The 19,398-nt window shown below is 49.6% G+C and overlaps 1 long non-coding RNA gene across 2 annotated transcripts; it reads left to right on the forward strand.

The window, feature by feature from the left end:
• Positions 1-8,614: 8,614 nt before the first annotated feature.
• LOC114102792 (uncharacterized) lies at positions 8,615-10,787 on the forward strand. 2 transcript variants are annotated; one of them, XR_003584572.2, is made up of 3 exons: positions 8,615-9,161; positions 10,093-10,257; positions 10,607-10,787. It is a non-coding gene; the product is annotated as an uncharacterized lncRNA (long non-coding RNA). The 2 variants fall into 2 exon arrangements; XR_003584573.2 differs by having other exon boundaries at positions 10,656-10,787.
• Positions 10,788-19,398: the final 8,611 nt, after the last annotated feature.

A 19,398-nucleotide genomic window follows, 5' to 3' on the forward strand; every position in this document is an offset into this window, starting at 1 on the left:
CTTTAATAAGCAAAACAAAAATTAGTTTTAAAAAAATGGCCACCATCAAAAATGGTGAGATCATAGCTAAAATCAGACAGGACATTGACAACACAAGGTTGCAAAGGACCTGGAGATTAACACCAACTCAAATGGGCAACTGCAATTACAAAGTCAGCAAAAAGACTTTAACCAGTAAAGCACTTTAATTCATAGGATTTCTCCAATGCAGGTGTTTTGTCTAATATTTATTAATGCAGAGCACACAGCTAATTTCTTTTGGATCATTTATAATTCTATCTAACATAGAAAGGGTTCTGGATAAAATTTTTAAAATCAGCTTGTTGTTCATTCTCAGTGACATGTTCCTGGAGCACTTTACAGTTGGTAATGAAGATTTCACTTACCTTTGTTGATTTCACTCCTTACCTTGTTTTTCAGCCTACCTAGCCTTTCCTTTCCCAGAGCTGAAGACCCCTGGTCTTGGGGGTCAGGCCAGAATTTTCAGTATCCCCCAAACCCTGGGTCTTGACACCAAGTCACCCTTACCACTAATTCTGACCTTGGGCCCTAGTCCTGTGGCTGACTTGTCTTTGTGCCCATATGTCTGTTTCTACCTAGTACAGATTCCAGAAATTTGGGGTCCAGTTCTGTGGGAGGCCAACCTTACCGGTGACTGAGTTACACTCCCCAGCTGGGTGCTGAGGCACTCAGTCACAGAAATGGGTGTGTCTTGCTACAGCCCCATGGGTGGAGCTATGCTCACCTGTTCCTTTGTAATATAACCCCTTGCCCTGTTTAGGATAGAATCTTCCATGGAAGTGCCTTGTGTGTGTCCCCTCCTCTTACTGTGCCCTTGGGTGTGGCCTACCCAGGTGTCAGTCAACCTGCTGACAGTGGACATCATGAAGATAGACTCAGCCCCCTGAAACCTGACCCCTTGCCTCATTTGAATAGCTTCTCCTCTGTAATTACAGTGGATGGGGTAGAGAGAGAAGATGGGAGGGGAGGGAGGGGGGATAGTAGAGGATAGGAAAGGTAGCAGAATACAACAGTTACTAATAGGGCATTATGTAAAAATGTGGATGTGTAACTGATGTGATTCTGCAATCTGTATTTGGGGTAAAATTGGGAGTTCATAACCAACTTGAATCTAATGTATGAAATATGATATGTCAATAGCTTTATAATGTTTTGAACAACCAATAAAAAAAAAAAAGAATAGCTTCTCCTCAATAAAAGGGGTCAGCACGTGCTCGCTCGCTCTCTCTCTCTCTCTCTCTCTCTCTCTCTCTCTCTTTCTGTGGACCCTTAAGGTCAGAGGAGCCGTCACAGCAACCCCAAAGAAAAAGGTATTTGTGTCTCTTGTGTGGTTATTTCGTGCAGCCCAGTTAGCCCAGTTTAACTAGAGTGACCCCTGAGCCTTTTAGTCTTGAGAACAGAAACCCGGCACAGTTCTGAAGACCTAAGGAAACAGACTCCAAGAGTCAGCTTCCTGGTTCATGCTGGCCACTGTCACATACTGCCTTCTGCCCCCACCAGCCACCCAGAGCACCTGCTGCAAGAAGGTTCTCCATGTGTATGAGTCTCCATGTCTTTGTTCCTGTCAGGCACCTCCTCACTGATGGCCCAATGCCCACCTTGACAAGACAACCCTGGATCTGTGTGGGGCCACCTCTGATGCACACCTGAGTGCAGACACACATGCACCTGCTACTGGCTACCTTCTCATTCAATAGTCTTCCCCTCAACCTTGACTCTCCTGGTTCCTGTAGTGGTCTCTCCTCTGGAAGTCTGCTCCATCCTGGTGGGTGGGCAAAGTTCCATCCTGCCTCTTCAACACCAACATAAATTTGTGTTTGGGATAGAAACGTAGGTCAAGTACAGTTGTGTGTGGTTAAAACCTAACTAGATGATTCATATCCTCTTAGATGGCTAAGGTTTCGTTTTTGTTTGTCTGTTTTGTTTTGATTTTTAAGAAGACAAATAATGACCAATATGTGAAGAAATTGGAACACTTGTGCATTGCTGGTGGGATCTTCAGCATTTGGTACAGCCATCATATGATAGTATGTAGACAGTATGGATGGCAGTTCTCCAAAATATTAAGCACAGAATTAACCTGATTCAATAATTCCACTCCTAGGTACATACACAAAAGCAGGGACAGTTTATTTGTTTGCCAATGTTCATAGCAGCCTTGTTCACTATAGGGCAAAGTGGAAACAACCTAAATATCTGTCAAGTGGTGAATATAAACACAATAAACATACAATAGAGTATTATTTGGCCTTAAAAGGGAAGAAAATCCTGACAACATGCTACAGCAAAGTTGAACCTTGAAAACATGATGGTAAGTGAGACAAACCAGACACAAAAGGACACATATTGTACAGTCCCACCAGTGTGAGGTTTCAAAGTCAAGTTCAGAGATACAAAGTGGGATAAAAATCAATGGGAGCCCGGGGAGGGGAGAATGGAGTTATTGACTAATGAATACAGAGTTTCGCACTGGGATGATGACAGTCCTGGAGATGCATGGTGGTGACGGGTGTATAACAGTGTGGTTGTGCTTTACGCTACTGAATCGTGCTCCAAAAATGGCTAACATGGTAAACCTTATGTAAATTTCACCATGATAAAAAATAGCTTAAAAGTTAATTTAAAAAATAACTAAAAGAGCAAGACAGAGAGGCAGAATAAAGAGGAACCGGAGATCAGAAAAGGGGAGTACAAGGTGATTTTTTTGCATTCCTTCTTCTGGTGCAGAAATACAAGAATTTGTGAATCAATAGGCTCAACATGAGATCAGGTCTCTTTAGTTTTGTAATGCAAGGTCATGGGCCTTCCAATTGCTTATCTCCGAAATTAACTCAGGAGACCCTCGTGACATGTACCAGACAGTGGCAAGTTTCACCCACTTGTCACTCAAGGAGAAAAGAGAACTTGTGCTTATAATTTCTCTTACTTTGCTTATAAATTTGTGAACATTCTTCCCAGACTTTGTAGTCACTTTTGTGTTACCTTATTCACACATACATTTGATAAAGCTTAGGCAGAAATTATGTCCTGACTTCTACATTGGTATTGGGCAGGGGGCGGGGGGTTGTTTTAGGCTTAGTCTAGGAAAATATCCCATGACGATGCTTTTCTTTCCTTTTCTGTTAGTTAAATACTGAGATCCAGTAGAAGACACCATGGACCTACATGCCTGCATCACACAATGAGTTCTTGGTACCTAGTAGGAAGACTAAAAAGAAAATCTTCATTAGATGTTGCCTGAATAGGGAAAACAACATTTATTAAGGTGAAAAACTGAGACTTATGGGTTTTTTTATTACAACAACTGGTATCACTAATATGCTACTAATAAAAAAGGCTCATTTGTCTCCCGTGTTTTAATGCAACTTTAATTAAATTTCACAACTATATCATTCTCATAAAGCACCAAGTGATAAGGTAACTAGAATCATAAGTAACACACATGCTATACATATGGTGGAGAATACATGACTTTTCCCAAATTCCAAAAATTACTACCTTATTTAATAATGCATGATTACCTAGTAAACTTATTAAGGCTCTCTTCTGCACGTTACTTCCTCATACTGAAAACCCAAGTTAAATAAAATAAACAAGTGGATGGTATTCTTCTGTAAATGCAATACGACCCTGAAAGTCTCACGTTCATGTGACCTTATTCTAGCCTGACTTTCTGACTTCTTCCAGCGTCAGCCAAGTGAAGACTTTTCTTACCTGCCAGTTTGTTTCCATGCTGATTTTCACTGGGCGGCTTACTCTCCTGGTCGTCTCCAGGCAGGCAGTGGTGTGCTGGTAAAGGCCTCTCCAGGAGAAACCCTAACCTGGTGCCGTGCTTAGCCATTTCTATAGTGGAAACTCTGCCCCCATGGCTGAGTTGAGCTGTGGATCAGAAGTCTCTAACGTCACTGAACGCTGCGTTGGAGACAGGTATGCAGGACTGGTTCCCCAGGAGCCAGTGAATCCGCTACAGCACACCACCAAGGTTAGAAAGCAGGGCAGGGCAGTGGTGGGGTACCCCAGTAACTGGTCATTCTCAACAGAGGAGGAAGGCAGAGGCCTGTAAAGGCTCAGTATCCACTAGTGCAGCACCTATCTGGAAGCTCCACTTCTATTTGCCTCTAAAAGGGTCTGTGTTGAGGCCGATTGTGGAATTGGAGAAGTTCAGCCTTGTGATATCCAGTTTCCTCTGGTTCTCAAGTTAGTTTCTCTCGGTGCTCAGTTTCAGATGTCCAGGGCCTGTGGACTTTTTAACCCTAGCCCTTATCAGACAAACTCTGAAAAGCAAGGCCTCTATTTATTTCACATTTGCATCCTTGAGGGAATAGTTAGTTCCTGAAAGACAGGGTGTAGACACCCAGACCCCCCATTGGAGAGAGAGAAACAGAGAGAATCATTATTTACCCTTGGCTTAAAAACTCATTTGCTCCACTTCTTTACATTAATCTGAAGTCTTTTATTTGCACTTGTGGAATAAAAGGAGTGGCATAAAAAGCCTTCTGACTCATCCAGCGGACCTCGGCAGTAGGAAGCATCTCCTCCGTGAAAGGCTATCTTCTTACTCCACCCAAGTCCCCCATGAGTTAATTCTGACTTTAGCACTTCCAAGCTTAGGTGATCACGCGGCTCAGATCCACAAAACGAGGATACCTAAAAGGAGCCTTCTGATCAGTGGCGAGGATTATCATTTAATCTATTTACCCCCCTTAGGACTTGGTGTGCATGTAAAGAGTTGCCAGGTGAAAGGTTCCCTCAGGCTGTGTAAGTGTTCAAATTCTGAAAGGCTGATGTCCCTGGTGGCAGTGTTCTGGGACCAGACCCCACTCGACAGTCATGGCGGTTGGGGAGAAACTGCAGCCAGTAGGCTCTAAAGGCTTCAGAGGCAGTGCCTGGGTCATGCTGGGGCCTCAGAAGGCCCCATTCAAGACGGCTGGCCTTGCTAGTCACCTTGACGGGAAGGCAAGCGAACTCCCAGATGGGACAGCTGCGGGTCTGCCACCGGGGCCTCCTACTTGCTGGGTCTCCCTTTTGTCAGCCCGTGCCCAGTGCCTCCAGAGTCACGACTCTTGCTTGACTGTATCTGGAACATATTTTTTGGCTTCTAGTCCAGTCCACCTTGGCATTGAACTTGCTACTGTCCATTGTTAGCTTCTCCGTGCCGCAGGCTGGGTATCACACTGTGACAGAACAGGCTGCAACATTTTTATCTGCCACCAGCCTTGAACTAACTCTATAATGTCCTGTTCTCCATTAGTAGGCAATATGGCTTTGATTGAAGGACATATGGGGGCCTGGTCGTCCAGGTGACAGGCAGAAGGAGGCACATCCCACCCTCCTGACCTGAATTCTCACCTGGAAGGGGGCGTCACCCCCCAGGGAGGGTGATGTTCTCTACCACAAGCAGCGCCAGTGTCAAAGCCTACGATACACTTGGCAGTGTGAACCAGTCGCCCACAACCAAAGTGGCCCCAAGGCCCCACCCTCGGGGAAATAAGGGTCACAGGTCACTGTGTTCATCCCCCATCTTCTTAACGTCACCAGTTTCATTTTTCCCCTCAGGGAACCTGAAGCGATTGTCGTGTGGCCTCTAGTACCAAAGACTCTCAGGAAACTCTGAGCTGTCTCTCTTTTCCCTTTTCCTCTTGACAGGAGTACAGGGTCACTGGCCTCCCATGGGGACCTAGACAGTTTGGTCCTATTTACAACTTCACCGTTGACCCCTGGACACTTGGGTCTGCAATGCTGCTTTACCCAGAGAGCACACCAACAGACAGCGTAAGCCCTCCCTGGTCTCTCCCTTAGGCAGTGAGTCCCCCTTCCTGCAGAAGCCCTTAACTAATGTATTAAGAAATAATGACCAGAAGAACATGCATGTGTTGAGTACAGATGGACTCCGGGTCCACCTGACTGTCCATTCCTGAGCGCTCTGGCCCCAGGAATGAGCAAGCACGAAAGTACCCAACAACCAGGGGATCACGTTCTATACTCCCCTGTTTCTGTGTTCCTTCCTCTGAGACGGTCCACGGGCCCAGCTCACTCCTCCGTGGAGTTCAGACGGTGTGACTTTACATCCCACTTATCATCCAGTTGCAGGTTGATGTCTCTTCCCTGAGCTGGCTACTGGGGGGTATTGTCCCTCCTGCTCTCCCAGAAAGCCATGCTTCTATCAGACAGGACCCTGCACACTGCTTGGGTTTGCAAAGGAGTTTCACCACACGCAGCTCCCCAACCTGGGTCTGGGGAGACAGAACACTTGCTGCAGCCAGTTAAGCAAAGCAGATCTGCACTTGCAGGTAGGACAGCAAGGGACAAAAGTTGCTGGTGGCCAAGGCGTTGGAAAGCTGCCCTGGGGGACAGGGTCTTAATCACACTCGCCCCACATGCACCACTGTAAAGCATCCCTTCCTGGGTCAGAAACCTCAGAGACTTACTGGGCTGAATCTTTGAAAGATGTCCTGTCTCCAGGGAGAGAGGTCGAAGCCAAGGTTGTCCTCAACAGCTCCTCCATGACTTCCATCCCTGCAGGAGCCAGGAACCAGGACCAGGCTGTTTCAGGTACTTCCTTTCTATCTCAACATATTGCATTCCTAGAACATTCTACAACCATTCTTGAGAACTACTAGCAAGAAATGGGCGTGCCTGTAATCCCAGCAGTTCGGGAGCTGAGGCAGGAGGATCACAAGTTCAAAGCCAGCCTCAGCAAAAGTGAAGCGCTAAGCAACTCAGTGAGACACTGCTCTAAGTAAAATACTGGCTGGGGATGTGGGCCAGTGGTTGAGTCCCCTGAGTTCAATTCCCCAATACCAAAAATAAATAAATAAGTAAAAGAAATGGGGGAGAACTGGGCCAGTCCAAGGCTACCCAGAGAACCACCCTGACCCCCCCTCCCCCCTGCAGAAAGGAGTCCCAGCAATGAAACGTGCCAGCCCAGAGGGAAGAACTGCATCAACCATCATGTGAGCAAAGAGTCAAGGGCTAGAGGGTTAAGTGACTGAAATTTTGAATATATCTGTCATAAAAGCTGGCAGTGCTCTGAGCAGTATGCACAACTTGCATATTCACTACACCAGGTGTAGTGGCACAATCCTGTAGTCCCAGCTACTTGGGAGGCCAAGGTGGGAGGACCACCTAGGCCCACAAGTTCAAGACCAAACTGGGCAACATAGCAAATGAGAGGAGCATCACAGGAAGTGGGCAGCATCCACATTTCAGTGAGAACACCTAGGCTAGAGCACAGCAGCCCATCAGCTTGCTTGGGGTTTGCTGTGAACGTTATGCAGCGTTTACATAGGAGGGGAGAGTGCCTCACAGGGGCCTGAAGCTCCTATACTTTCAGGACTCTCTTTAAGAAAAAAAAATACAAAATTGATGCATATAAATTAAATACAGGCCCTGGGAAAGGCCCCCTGATTAAGTTGTATTTGCATCACTCTTAAGTTTACCTCTTGTGCCTACAGAGGAGAGGCAGCAAAGGGGTGGGCAGAGAAGACAGGAGACAGCCTGCACGTTTCCTCTTTGGATCCTTTTCTCTTAGCTAAGGTACACGATGCCAATGCAGCCATCCCTTGGGGTTTGCAAAATGGTGTAGATCTGGAGACTGTTGCTCCACCGGCAGAAAGTCGGGAGCCATACGCAAAAGGACTGGCCAGAGGACTTCTTGACAAACCTCCAAGTGGAATCCAAAGACAGAATTTAATTTTCTTTTAAAACATAAAGAGGTGTAGTTTCTTGCACCTGGGAGTGTCACGTGTGGGCAAGGCTCCCTTGATCTATCACACGTGTGCTTCCTTCCTCACTGTTCCTGTTTCTTCCAGGTTTCCCAGCAGGAGCTCCTGGGCCTCTCTCTGTTCCTGAATGCTCTGGCCATGTGCATGAGCCTGTCCCTCCCTCTATGAAGAACCTCTCTCCCAAGCACCAGCTTCTCCAACTGCCTGACTCTGTGCGGTTTAGACGTCTCTCAGGCATCTCAAAAGCCACGTGTACCCGGTTGTTCACGACCTCCCTGGCCCCAGGCTCCCCTGTCCCAGCAGGGACCCTGTCCCCAGGTCAACACAGAATCACACTAGGAAACTCTCTTCTTCACTCCTCCTCCAGCAAACGCCACGCCCATTCAGGGCTGGCTGCCTTTTACAAGGCTCCGTGCAGAATGAAAACATGAGTTCCTTTGCTCAAAAGGCAGGAAGAAGTGCTATTAAAAATATGAAGATATGAAGCTTTTTTCTTTTTCTACAATCTCTTCTATAATTCCTAGAATTCGTAGTTCATTTTGTTCATACTTACATATTTTGTTCCTACCAGAACCATGGGAATGCTGCACCCAACTAGCTCAACTCTTACTTCACTCCTCGACATGCACTCATTCTGTGATTCTGAGATGGCCCATCTGACCCTAGAGACAGCTAGGAAGTGCCCTGACGGGCAGGTGGCACAGCTGGCATGGAAACGCTGGGCAAAGGGATGGCCCACGCCTCCCTTGGACAGCACAGAATTGCATCACACTGCTCAGAGTGTTGTGAAACCCAAAATGTTTATTTATTCTGAAATTTCCCTGACTTTTCTCTGACTTCATCCTATCTGACCTTGCTCCTGAGAAACAGCCCCCTGCTCCATGGCTCCTACCTTTCTGCGACTATCAGTGGATCTAAAGAAGTCGACAGGGTTTAGCGATGTGTTTTGCATGGTGATGGGGAAGACTTGTTTGGGTTTGGGTTTGGGTTTCCCCGTGTTCTCCACTCCCAGAGCCTGCACTGTACTACCCATGTGTGTGGGATTCTGCTGACACCCATGGGCTCAAAGCCTTTGCCAGGTAACAACAGTGCTGCGTGGAGGCTTGTGGGGCTGAGCTGTGGGGGCTGGCTCCACACCTGGCTTTGTCCCCGGAAATGATCACTATCATACATCATAAATGCAGAAGGAAGAGTGCATGTCCAGAGGTCGTGCTGTCCCAATCTGTTCCTGTGCTGGAGGGTAGGGGGCACAGAGACCGACCTTGGCCAGACTCAGATCTTAGACAACTGTGCAATACCTGGCTCAGGCTCTCCTCACTTGCCCGCCTCCCAGTTTGAGAAGCAGGAGGCAAGGAGAGTCCAACTGAAGGACAGCATCTGAACCCCAGAGTGACCGGATCAGAGGAGCAGCGAGCTGTGAGTGACCGAGAGGGGCAGTGGGGTGCAGGGGGGTGGGTGTGAACTGGAGCACAGAGGCTCCCCGAGGCAAGGGCTTTGATTCTGCTCTTCCCCCCTGTACTCCATCTGGGTGTCTGGTGGCAGCAAGTAGGGAGGGGAATCTGCTTTAGAGGGAACCCAGCTCCTCTCATCTCCCAGGAAGGAGCAGGGATCTAGTGAAGTCCAACTGTGCAGCCTCGGAAGGACTGCGCCCATCTCAGTTAAGGGACTCAAGAGCCCATCTTCAGATGACACCATTTAGTGTCAGATCTGAAACGAGAGCCTGACACCTGTCTGTAGGCTGTAGTGACTCCACAGGGATCTCAACAATTTTTCTCTCCCAAAGCAGGAGCAGTCCCCAGGAAATTTAAATGTACTGATCAAAGCAGGGTAAACAGCATGTCCATCTCCACAGGTGACCCTCCGTTTCACAAGTTAGGGAACTGAGACAGAGATACTGGGTGTCTTGGCCAGAGTCACATGTTGGGCTAGTTAGTACTAGTTGCAACTAGCACTCAGGGCTAAGTCCTTCTTTTCCCAACCAAAGTACCTCATGCAACAATTGCAAGTTGTTCAAGGGGAACCTGTTCACGCTGATTCTCAGTGGAAGTTACCTCGTGGGGAAAAGGAGCAATTCCAGCCATGTCTTGGGACCTCAGTTTCAGTCCTATATGCCAGGGGGTGATTTTTGCCTTCCTGAGTTAACCCTGAGTCCCAGGGACTTTTTTTTTTTTTTTAATGACTTTCAAGTTTTCTTCATTATCCTGTGACAAATGATAGGGCAAAACTAGAGTCACTGTCCCAGCCAGGTCCCTCCCTGTCACCTGGCTGGACCAGGAATCTTGGGGATCCTGGGGCACCCTGTGTACAGCTCCAGCGTCTCCCAGCCCTGTCCTATTTTCCTTCACAGGAATAATGCTCAGCAGTTCTGACCCAGACACTCTCTTCCTGAAGGGCTCCCCTTGGGTGGCCACTGGGACCTCACTCTTGCTTTTTGTGGTGCTTCTGCTGGTGGGCACACTTGGGTTCACCTGGAAACTTTACCAGGAGAGAGAGCGAGATCGTCGGGCCAAAGGTAAGGCCGTCAGAGACCAAGCCGGAGAGACTCACAAGTGGAAAGGGGACCGGACAGGGACAGGGTGAGGAGAGGGCGCCTGAAGTTCTAACGCTGACCTTCCCCACGTGTTGGACCAACCTTACCCCACTTACCCCACCAGAGCTATGACCCTGGCTGTGACCTCAAGTCCAGCTCCCTGACAGCTCAGGGACTCAGTGTGCGGACCCCAGTAGGTCTCCCAGAGGGCCCTTTGCCAACACACCTGGCTCCTCCACTGGAGACTGATTACCCTCTGGTCCTTCTGCAGAAAAACTGAAAGGAGAGCTCAGTAAGTCCTGTGCTTCTCTCTCCTCTGTGTGTCATTCAGGCCGCTATCAGGACCAGTGACCTCACAAGACTTCTTTGTTCCTCTCCAGGCTGAAGAAAAGCCAGAAGGTGAAAGGCGAGCCAACTGGAATTGTTCTGAAGACTTCACCTCCTTCACCTAATAGGTGGCTTTGTCTGGTTTCCTTCTCCTGAGGCCTTGCTCACTCTTGCCCCATGTGTCATAATACCCAAATGTCCCAAGGGACTTCTAAACCTGTGACCAAACTGAGCTCAGCGTCTTTTGTCAATTCTTAAAGAACCTATAATCTTTTAAGTTATTTTTAATCTACCAACACATACTTAGGCAAACTCCTGATCATTGGTGGACATCCTGTAATCAAGGATGGAGGTGGAGATCCAGTTTTCAAGCTAAGGACTGTGTGTGTGACCACAAATCAGTAAAAAATGACCTCTCTGGGGCCAGATTCCAACTCTCCAAGCTGCACCTTTAGCTAGTTCCCAGCTCACTCAGGAGTCTGAGGCTCTATTTTCAGAGATACCCGAGGAACTCGTTTTTGTATTCTATACAAATCACAGCTGAAACAACACTAGTCTCAGATGTAAAGCTTGCTTCCCCGCCCTTTCTGCCTGCACGGTGGGCACTTAACTGCCCAGGCCTCCTGCTTCTGCTCCATCTGCCACGCACCACCCACACCAGCCGTATCGCCCCATCTCTAGTCCCTACAGGCAACCAGTTGGCTCCTGCTTCTGCACCCACTTCCTCTGCAGGGCTGACACACCTGCTTATTCAGACAAACCAGGGCAGCTCCTCTCACCTCTCTGGAGCTCCCCTTTCCTCACCCAGCAGTTGAGTTAAGTCTGCATACAGTTGGGAGCAGATGTCCTGGAATGAGGGGAGGTGGGCAGACACCTGGTACAGAACACAGCCGTGGCTGTAGGAGAGAACCCTGCCGTTATCCTCATCACCACATCCTTCCTCCATCCCAGATGGCGAAGCAACCCCTCCCTCGGAGGGAGGTCACCAACCTCTCCCTCGGAGGGAGGTGTCGCCTTCCTGTCCCAGCACCTGCACCTGCCCGTCCTGGTCTGTTCCCTGATTTCAACAGGGCAGGTGTCCTTTCTGAGACTAGTCCTTCTCTCTCTTCCTGGATCCTGTGCAGCGTCCCTGGGGCTTTGTGGTAGTTCACTCATTCCTTCATCAAAGACCCACCAGCACTGCGTCAGGTACCACTGGGTTCACAAGAGCTGGACGCAACATCAAGCTAAGAAAACAGCGAAAAAGCACAGAACACAGAAGTAACTTTTCATATCGAGGGTAGGACGGCTCTGCGACCTTAAGGGTCAGCTGAAAAAGAGAGTGTGCACCTGGAATCTATTTTTATGGGGAGAGTTTCGATGGAATGTTCTTCACCAAATAAGGCAGGGGAGAAGGTTTCAAAGGTGGAGTCTTGCTTCTTGATGTCTTGCGGTCAGCAGATTGATTGACATCTTGGCAAGTCACACCCATCTCCGGGTGCTGTGTGGGATCACAGGCAGAGCGAGAGGAGAGGCGCAGTTGCATCTCGCAGCCCAATGAGGGAGCAATGCCAGACCTGTCCCCTCATAGAGCTACGGTGCTCATAGCTCACACACAGCCCATGGATGGCTTGAGACAACCACCTACTATTAACAGTGGTGATCAGCCCCTCCTCACTCCCTGAGTCCTTAGGCCAGCGCCCCACCTCGGGCCTTCATCACTTCTTGTGCCACAGGAGCTTCCTCCTAGGGTGACCTGTCCCCTACCATCTGGCTCTGCCTTAAAAACTGGAGATATTGTGATTCCATTAGGTATTATCCCACAGAATGCAGCTTGAGTAATCCCCTGCTGCCCCAGCTACCCAGATAAGGCTACTGGGGAGATTTGCAGTTCTGAATGTCCCTAAGGGCAAGGAGAGAGGACGTAACAGTCACAGGAAACAGATGCTTCCTGATGAGCCCACAAAACCAGGACTGGGCATTGGCCACACTGACATGCAGGACACTGCATTCCAGCTCCTGGAGGAAACAGGACCAGGCCCCGGGAATGAGTAGACCGTGACCCTGATGAAGGGAGACCCAGCCTTCCCCCCGGGCCTTGGTTCATGTTCTGCACCACAACAGAGTTTCACATGCTGGTGCCCTTTTAGCTACAAGGCACAGAAAATTTAGATCAATGGGGAGATGGGTAAAGAGTTCTCAGTGGAGCCCAAGGCCATTAGAGGGGCCGAGAAAGGCAAATGGAAGAGCCCATTTCCTCCACCTCCCTTCCCTGACACACTCTAGTGAGGAGCTTGAGGAGAAGCCAGGTTAGTGTGAGAGATGAGGAGGGCCAAGGAGGCACAGGAGAGCAGCCAGAGTCCAGAGGCACCAAGCAAGCCGCAGCTCTGGCCAGCGAGTGCTCACCGCCCTCTTTCTGTTGCACATTGGAGAACAGCTCGGCCTCACGCTGGTGAGTGACCACTTGATTCCCAAAGTCTTAGGCTCAAGATTCCCTTGGGAAAGGTCTTAGTGACCTTTCTTCATCTTCCTGGTGGGGCCATGGATGGAGGCCTGGGATGCCCCACCCACGTCCAGTCCTGATGATGCCCCAGGCAGCAGACCTTTCCCTTCCCTGATGATGCCCCAGGCAGCAGACCTTTCCCTTCCCGCAGTTGAGACTCTTTTCTTTTCCCTTCTGAAAGCCCTCCCCACCCACTTTCTCTTTGGTTCTTTTACTCTACTCCTCAGGATTTTCAACCCCATAAGCTTAAGTCTCAAGTGGGTGATGAGCACCTATCCTCTAGGAGACCTCAGAGCACAGGCAGCTGCTTAATTGGGCCCCCCTGGAGAGCCCCAGAAAGGAGGTGAGGAAATGCATATAAGCTGTCTCTTTAATACCCACCTCTCCTAGAACAGCTACGGCCACAGCAGACGCAGAAGCCTGGTGCTCTCCAGGGATTCTCCCACTTATTGATCCTAATAGTCTCAAAGGTAGAGGCCACTATTATGCCATTTAAAATAGAGGAACTATCTTAAGAGAATTGCTGGGAGCCATTAGCCAAGTAAGTAGGTATGACAATTTCCTTGCCAGCGTACCCCATGTTGCAGTGACATTGAATGTAGGTGACCTTGCTCAAGGACCAGGGCGGATTAGGGTGTTCCGGGTTTAAGATAATCGTGTTTAGGGCGTTCCCAGTTTAGGTTCCAGGTTTAAGGTTTAAGATTATTCCTCCTGGGAATAGGGCGTATCCTGCTGCCTAAGTTCCCCTTGAGTTCTCAGGGGATTCAGACAGTATATTTTGGAGATAGAAGCCCAGTGGAGGTGGATTTGGGCAGAGAACGTGGATTTGGGCAGAGAACGTGGATTTCCCCAGAACGTGATTGTAGACGGCTGGTGTGAGTTCTTCGGGAATAAAGAGTTGCTGTTTGAATCTACAAGCTGTGTGGTGGCTCGTGATTGTGTGCCCAGCCAGACTGCGGCATTTGTGCCCAGCCAGACTGTGGCAGAGAATGGATGAGTTGGAGCAAGAGAATTAAAGTCTTGCTCCAAGTCATCCACCAGGGGGTGGTGATGCTGGGACACAAGCCCCAGGGGTCAGGTCCCAGACACTGATCTCCAACAGGGACAAGTGTGGGGACCAAGCAGCTTGCCCGAGGTCTCCAAGCTGACCAGTGACTCCAGGGGTGCCAGCCCAGGGGTTCCCTCTGTGCATACTCCCATTTTCTTAGCTTGGTTTCTTTCCCAGCCACCAGCCTAAGTTTGTCTCCCTGGATTATGCCATAGCCACTCAGAGCAAGCTAACTTCAAAAGTCTTCAATCATCAAATTCACAGCTTGAACTCTGGAGACTGATCCATACCCAGGTCTATACAAGGCTACTCAAGAGGAAAGGGAACAATTTCAAAGGACTCCCTGAAGCAATGCAACAGAGAAGGAGATTATGAGGGCTTTGAGAAGGAAGAACAGACAGGATTTTGTAAATGTTTGTCTTGAATGAAATTTAGTTTCTTCTTTGTCACAGACTGAGTTCAGAGAGGGTCGCCAAAGGCAGGGACTGTGACTGTACAGAGTTGGACTCTTCAGTATCCAGTACGGAAGGTCCCAGCTTATGACAGTTCAGCTTGTGACTGTTTTAAGTTTGTGATGAGAAAGAGATGTGCATTCAGCTGAAACCACACTTGTAAGTGGGAAGTTGGGTCTTTTCTGGAGTTAGTGACTTCTGGAAGAGTCTCCTGGAGAGGCTGGGCGGGGCAGTGAGCCACAGCCAGCCTGCCAGGGAGGCCTTGGGCGCTCAGCTCGGTGGTCCAGACACAGCATGTGCACATACACTTTCAGCCTGTGAGGGGAGCTGGCTCCCACCAACAACCCACGCTCGCCAGATGGGCATGGCCACAGCTTATTTCTCTGCCTCTTCAGAGTCCAGGATGGGTCTGGTGCAAAGTGACACCTGTGCACCTGCAGCCTGCGAGGGTCTCCTCGGCACTCAGCCACCAAGGACCAGGGAGGTGCAGAGGGAAGAAGAGGGCTGGGCCTGGGATCTGGGAAACCTCAGCCAGCCCTGTGCCCCGGGGGAAGGAGCCAGGGCTGAAGAAAAGTCTTCAGAGACTGGCACTGTCATGCCTGGCTCCGAGAGGATCAAAGATAACCTTTGTCCTGCCATCTGGGGTCCTGGTCCGGTAGAGAAGAAAGATGAGGCGGTAGTGAGTGGCAGTGAGTGTTTTGTACCAAATGCTGCAGGGGGTGAGCCAGCATGGGGGGGGATGCCTGGGCAGCTTCCCTTCTCCCAGGGGAAGCTGGGAGACCTGGAATATCTGCTCCTGGTAAAAGCGTCTGAGCTCTCCCGTGGCTCTTTGAGTCAGGGGACATTTGAGAGCCTTCTCACTCCAGCTGTTCTGAGCAGGAGGGAGGGAATCCATGGGTTAGGTCAGCATTTCTGCTCTCTTCCCCCGTCCTCCAGGGCCCTGAGATGCAGAGCGGCTGGCACCAGCTCCTCCCCTCTTCCCTCCGCAGCTGCTGTGACTCGGGACCCAGACACAGTCTGCCCGGAGTGTGAAGCAGAGTGAAATTCCCGGGCGGCGTGCCCCTAGAACCCTGGGCGTTTCCGTGTGACCCTGGTGTGCTGGGCCAGTAGCTCTTCTCTTCAGGGAGACAATACCAGGAAGTGGAGGTGGAGGACCGGACTTTCTGGGGGCTTGGAGTTTGTGAGGAAAGTTGTGGAAAGGCGTGGGGAATCCAAGAGTCACCTCAAGCAGATTCCGGGCCCTGGGATGGTGTGCCAGTAAGCATCGGGCCCTCTCCTGCCATCCCATCCCCCTCAACTGCCCCCCTACCGGGGTGGGGATCTTCTGGACCACGAGTCTGGGAGTGTCTCCTTCTATAAGGGGGCAGGTGGGTCCCACATTACACTTCCCCCAGGCCACCTTCTCCAGCCCCCTGCGGCCCTACTTCAGCCTCCGGTTCTATCACCCATGCCCTCTGACCCTCTGTCACCGAGGCTCCGGGCACCTGGCCCCTCTCAGCTGACTCCCTCGACAGCTCTGCCCTGAGCTTCACAGGGCCCTGGGCAGCCCTGCTGGGACCTTCCTGCACACACGCCCCTCCTCTCCTGGCCCCGGGAGTGGGGCTGAGAAACTGGTGTGACTCCATTTTTTGAAAAATAAATGAATAACAGCAGCTTCTACCTCAAGCCCTGTCCTAATGAAGGGGGCATGACCGTTGTCCTTGGGAAAAAACCCACAGAGCACTCCCAGGTACATACCCACCCTGCTGAGTTGTTTGTCTGTAAATAACAGGAGAGGTCTGTGGCACCAGGTGTCCCTGACTCAGTCAGGCTAGGTGAGGACCCATAGCAACCCCCTAGCAACCACCAATCAGCATGAGACAGGGAAATACCTGGGATGCCAGATGACCCCCAGTAGTTTATGGTGGTGGATAACGTGTTGGGAAACCATGTAGTTCAGCAGTACTCACCTCATGGCTTAAACCAATCAGTTCAAAGGAACCCCCCTCTTGTACTAACCAATCACCCCTACCCAACTTGTTCCGCCAGTGAATGTGCTAATAATCAAGGTTAAAAGTTGTTGTTTGACTTTCCCGTGGTGTGGAATGATTTGCTGTGTGATGTTGTGACGCATAGAGTTTCCCCCCCAAACCTATAAAATCTCACTGAACAAAGGACCAGGACTCACTCCCTGGGACCGCTGCATTGGGAAGGGTTGTGAGTCCAGGCTGGAGCTTGCAATAAAGACTCTTGTGTGATTGCATCGGATTCGGCTCCTGGAGGTCTATTGGGGTCCCACGAATCTGGCATAACAGGGCCACTGGGTGAGCTCTGGGGAGGGCACGTTGTTCCAGGACTGAGTGGGGCTGAGGGCCAAGGAATGACGCTGTTGTCAGGAAGGCCCATCAGCCGCTGCCCTCCCATCCGGAAGCCAGACAGGGACACAGGGGAAGCCCATCCGGAGCTGCTGAGGAAGACAGGGCTGGAGGGTTAGAAGAGACAGAAGGGCAGAAGCCCAGGCGGGGCCTGTTTCTAACAGGCGCCGCGGGCAGTGGGCTCTGGGTGGGGCTGACTCTTTCTCAGTCTTTTCATGCAAGCATTTTGACCCACAGAAAACCTAGGAAGAGACTGAATCAAGCTCACAGAGCAGAGTCACTCCTCCAGATGGGGGCTGGGCTACCCCTGCTGCCCATCCATCCCGCTCCTTCACTTCACCCCGAGAAGCTGGTGCGTCCTCTGCCCAGCGATTTCAAGCATGAGCCATCATGTGTCACCCCAGATTTCTGAAGGGTTGTCTTCCAGCGTGTAGATTCTTCACCTCTCCTCTCATAGTCACTTCCTGCTTTAGAAAATCTATGTCGCCAACAGTTGAGAACACATTTTGTGACACTTTTTCTCCTGAAAAATTGGACCTTGCTCTATCTATGTCATTCCATGATGTGCTTCTTTTACTTTAACACTGATGTGACCAAGATGATTTTCTTTTTTGCTTCTTACCAATAATGCTGCTATAAACAGCCTTGAACCTAAATCATTGTACATTGTTCTAACCACTTCCACAGAATAAATTCCAGATTTCATTTTCATTAGGATAATTCTTGACTGAGCAATTGTTGGACAAAAGGGACTTGAACTGTTCTTCAGCGTATGTACAAACCCATCCATTTCCTACAGGCAACGCTGTCTGTAGGAACCACATACTTTTGGTCTCTGTTAGGCTCCTCTTCCAAAGTCTGCAGTAGAAACCCACACTGAGGTCTTGAGTTCCTTCAGCATCTCACTCCCCTCAAGGAAAAACCCCAAGCTCTCAACTCTGAGAAGTACCAAGTCTACATTGCGTTTAGCAATTTTGATCACTTACTCTGTGTAAGGCACTGCTGTAAGAAAATTGTCTATATTACCTCATTTCACTCTCGTGATAGCAACCAGAAAGTCAGGTACTACTGTTATCCCAAAGTAAATTGATAATGGAAAGAGGCACCCCAGTGGAACCAAGAATAGTTAGGGCATGTGTTGATAAGAGCCCAGGAACTCTAGTCAGAAAGAAAAAGAAAGTTCAGAAGAAGAAGGATTATCAGGAAAAAAGTTGCAGCAAAAGGCTATTACTAAATACTTTTCGTTACCGGAGGGTGCATAAATCGGAGCGGCGGCTGCCATTTGCGCGAGCGGTCATGGCACAGCAAGGGCTTTCCAAGCGGAGGCAGCAGGGCTCTTCCCCGCCCCCCACCCGGGAGCGGGACGCCACTGCGAGAGCCCAAATCTAGACCTGACCTGGAGGCACAGTCTCGCAGGCTCTTGCTCCCTGTGCCTGGTGGCAGTTTGAGTACCGGACGCTCCCTGGGACTCTCCCCCAGGGCCTTCTGGGGCTGCCCGGGATGCTACAGTCTGGCGGCAGAGGACGCGCCGGCGTCCCTGAGGTTTTGTCATTTCCAATGTCAATAACTACTAAATTGTTCAGAAGGTTGTTTTCTTAGCGCCTGCTGGAATACTACAGGATTTTCTTTAGCCATCCAGAGTTCCTGCCTTCGTCCCAGTGCCGGTAAAGACCAAGGTGGAAGAATTTTCAGTGTTGCTGAAAACCGGACGAGACTTCGGCTGAGAAACGGATGAAACTTCGGATTAAGCTAGCTGCCTGCAGAACTTACCTGGACTGTGATTTAAGCTAGCTGCCTTCAGAACTTACCTGGACTGTGATTTACCTGGACTGTGAGTTAATCTATTGAGACACTACTTTACCTGGACTGAGACAACAAACTGTAATCTATAACAAATTGTAACTCGGTATCTTTGCTAACAGTGTCATTGCTGGTATAATTTTTCCAAGGGCTTCTTGTATGGAGCCATCAAGTGGCTTGGTATTGTGGCATTTTGTATCCTCCCTTTCTGTTTGTAGCAGGTTATTTATGGTGTTTCTGTAAAAACCACTATGGTCGTTATTTAAATTAAACAAAAGGGGGAAATGTTAGAGTCTGTAAACAAGTCAAAGTAACACCTGGCATTTTGCCAGGGGAATGTTGGAGTTCGTAAACAAGTCTGGATGGTGCCTGGCAAAATGCCAGAGGGAGTGATTTGAGAAGTAACAAAAGTGAGCCATTAAGTGTGGAGATTCCTGATTGGTTGACTGATGTATCTAGTTTATGCTAATTAGATAAGCTGTGTGGAATGTATAAATACTGCTCCTGTCCTGCAATAAACGGCTTCCACTCCTGCTGTATCAACGTACACAAGTTATTCGTCACCCCCCGGTTATTTGCTGCAGCCCTACTCCGGCAATCCCTGTTTGACAGCTAGGCAAACTAAGGCATCGGGAGGTTAAGTAACTGGCCTAAAGTCAC

This window comes from Marmota flaviventris, chromosome 6, assembly GCF_047511675.1.
Source record: "Marmota flaviventris isolate mMarFla1 chromosome 6, mMarFla1.hap1, whole genome shotgun sequence".
Taxonomy (NCBI): domain Eukaryota; kingdom Metazoa; phylum Chordata; class Mammalia; order Rodentia; family Sciuridae; genus Marmota; species Marmota flaviventris.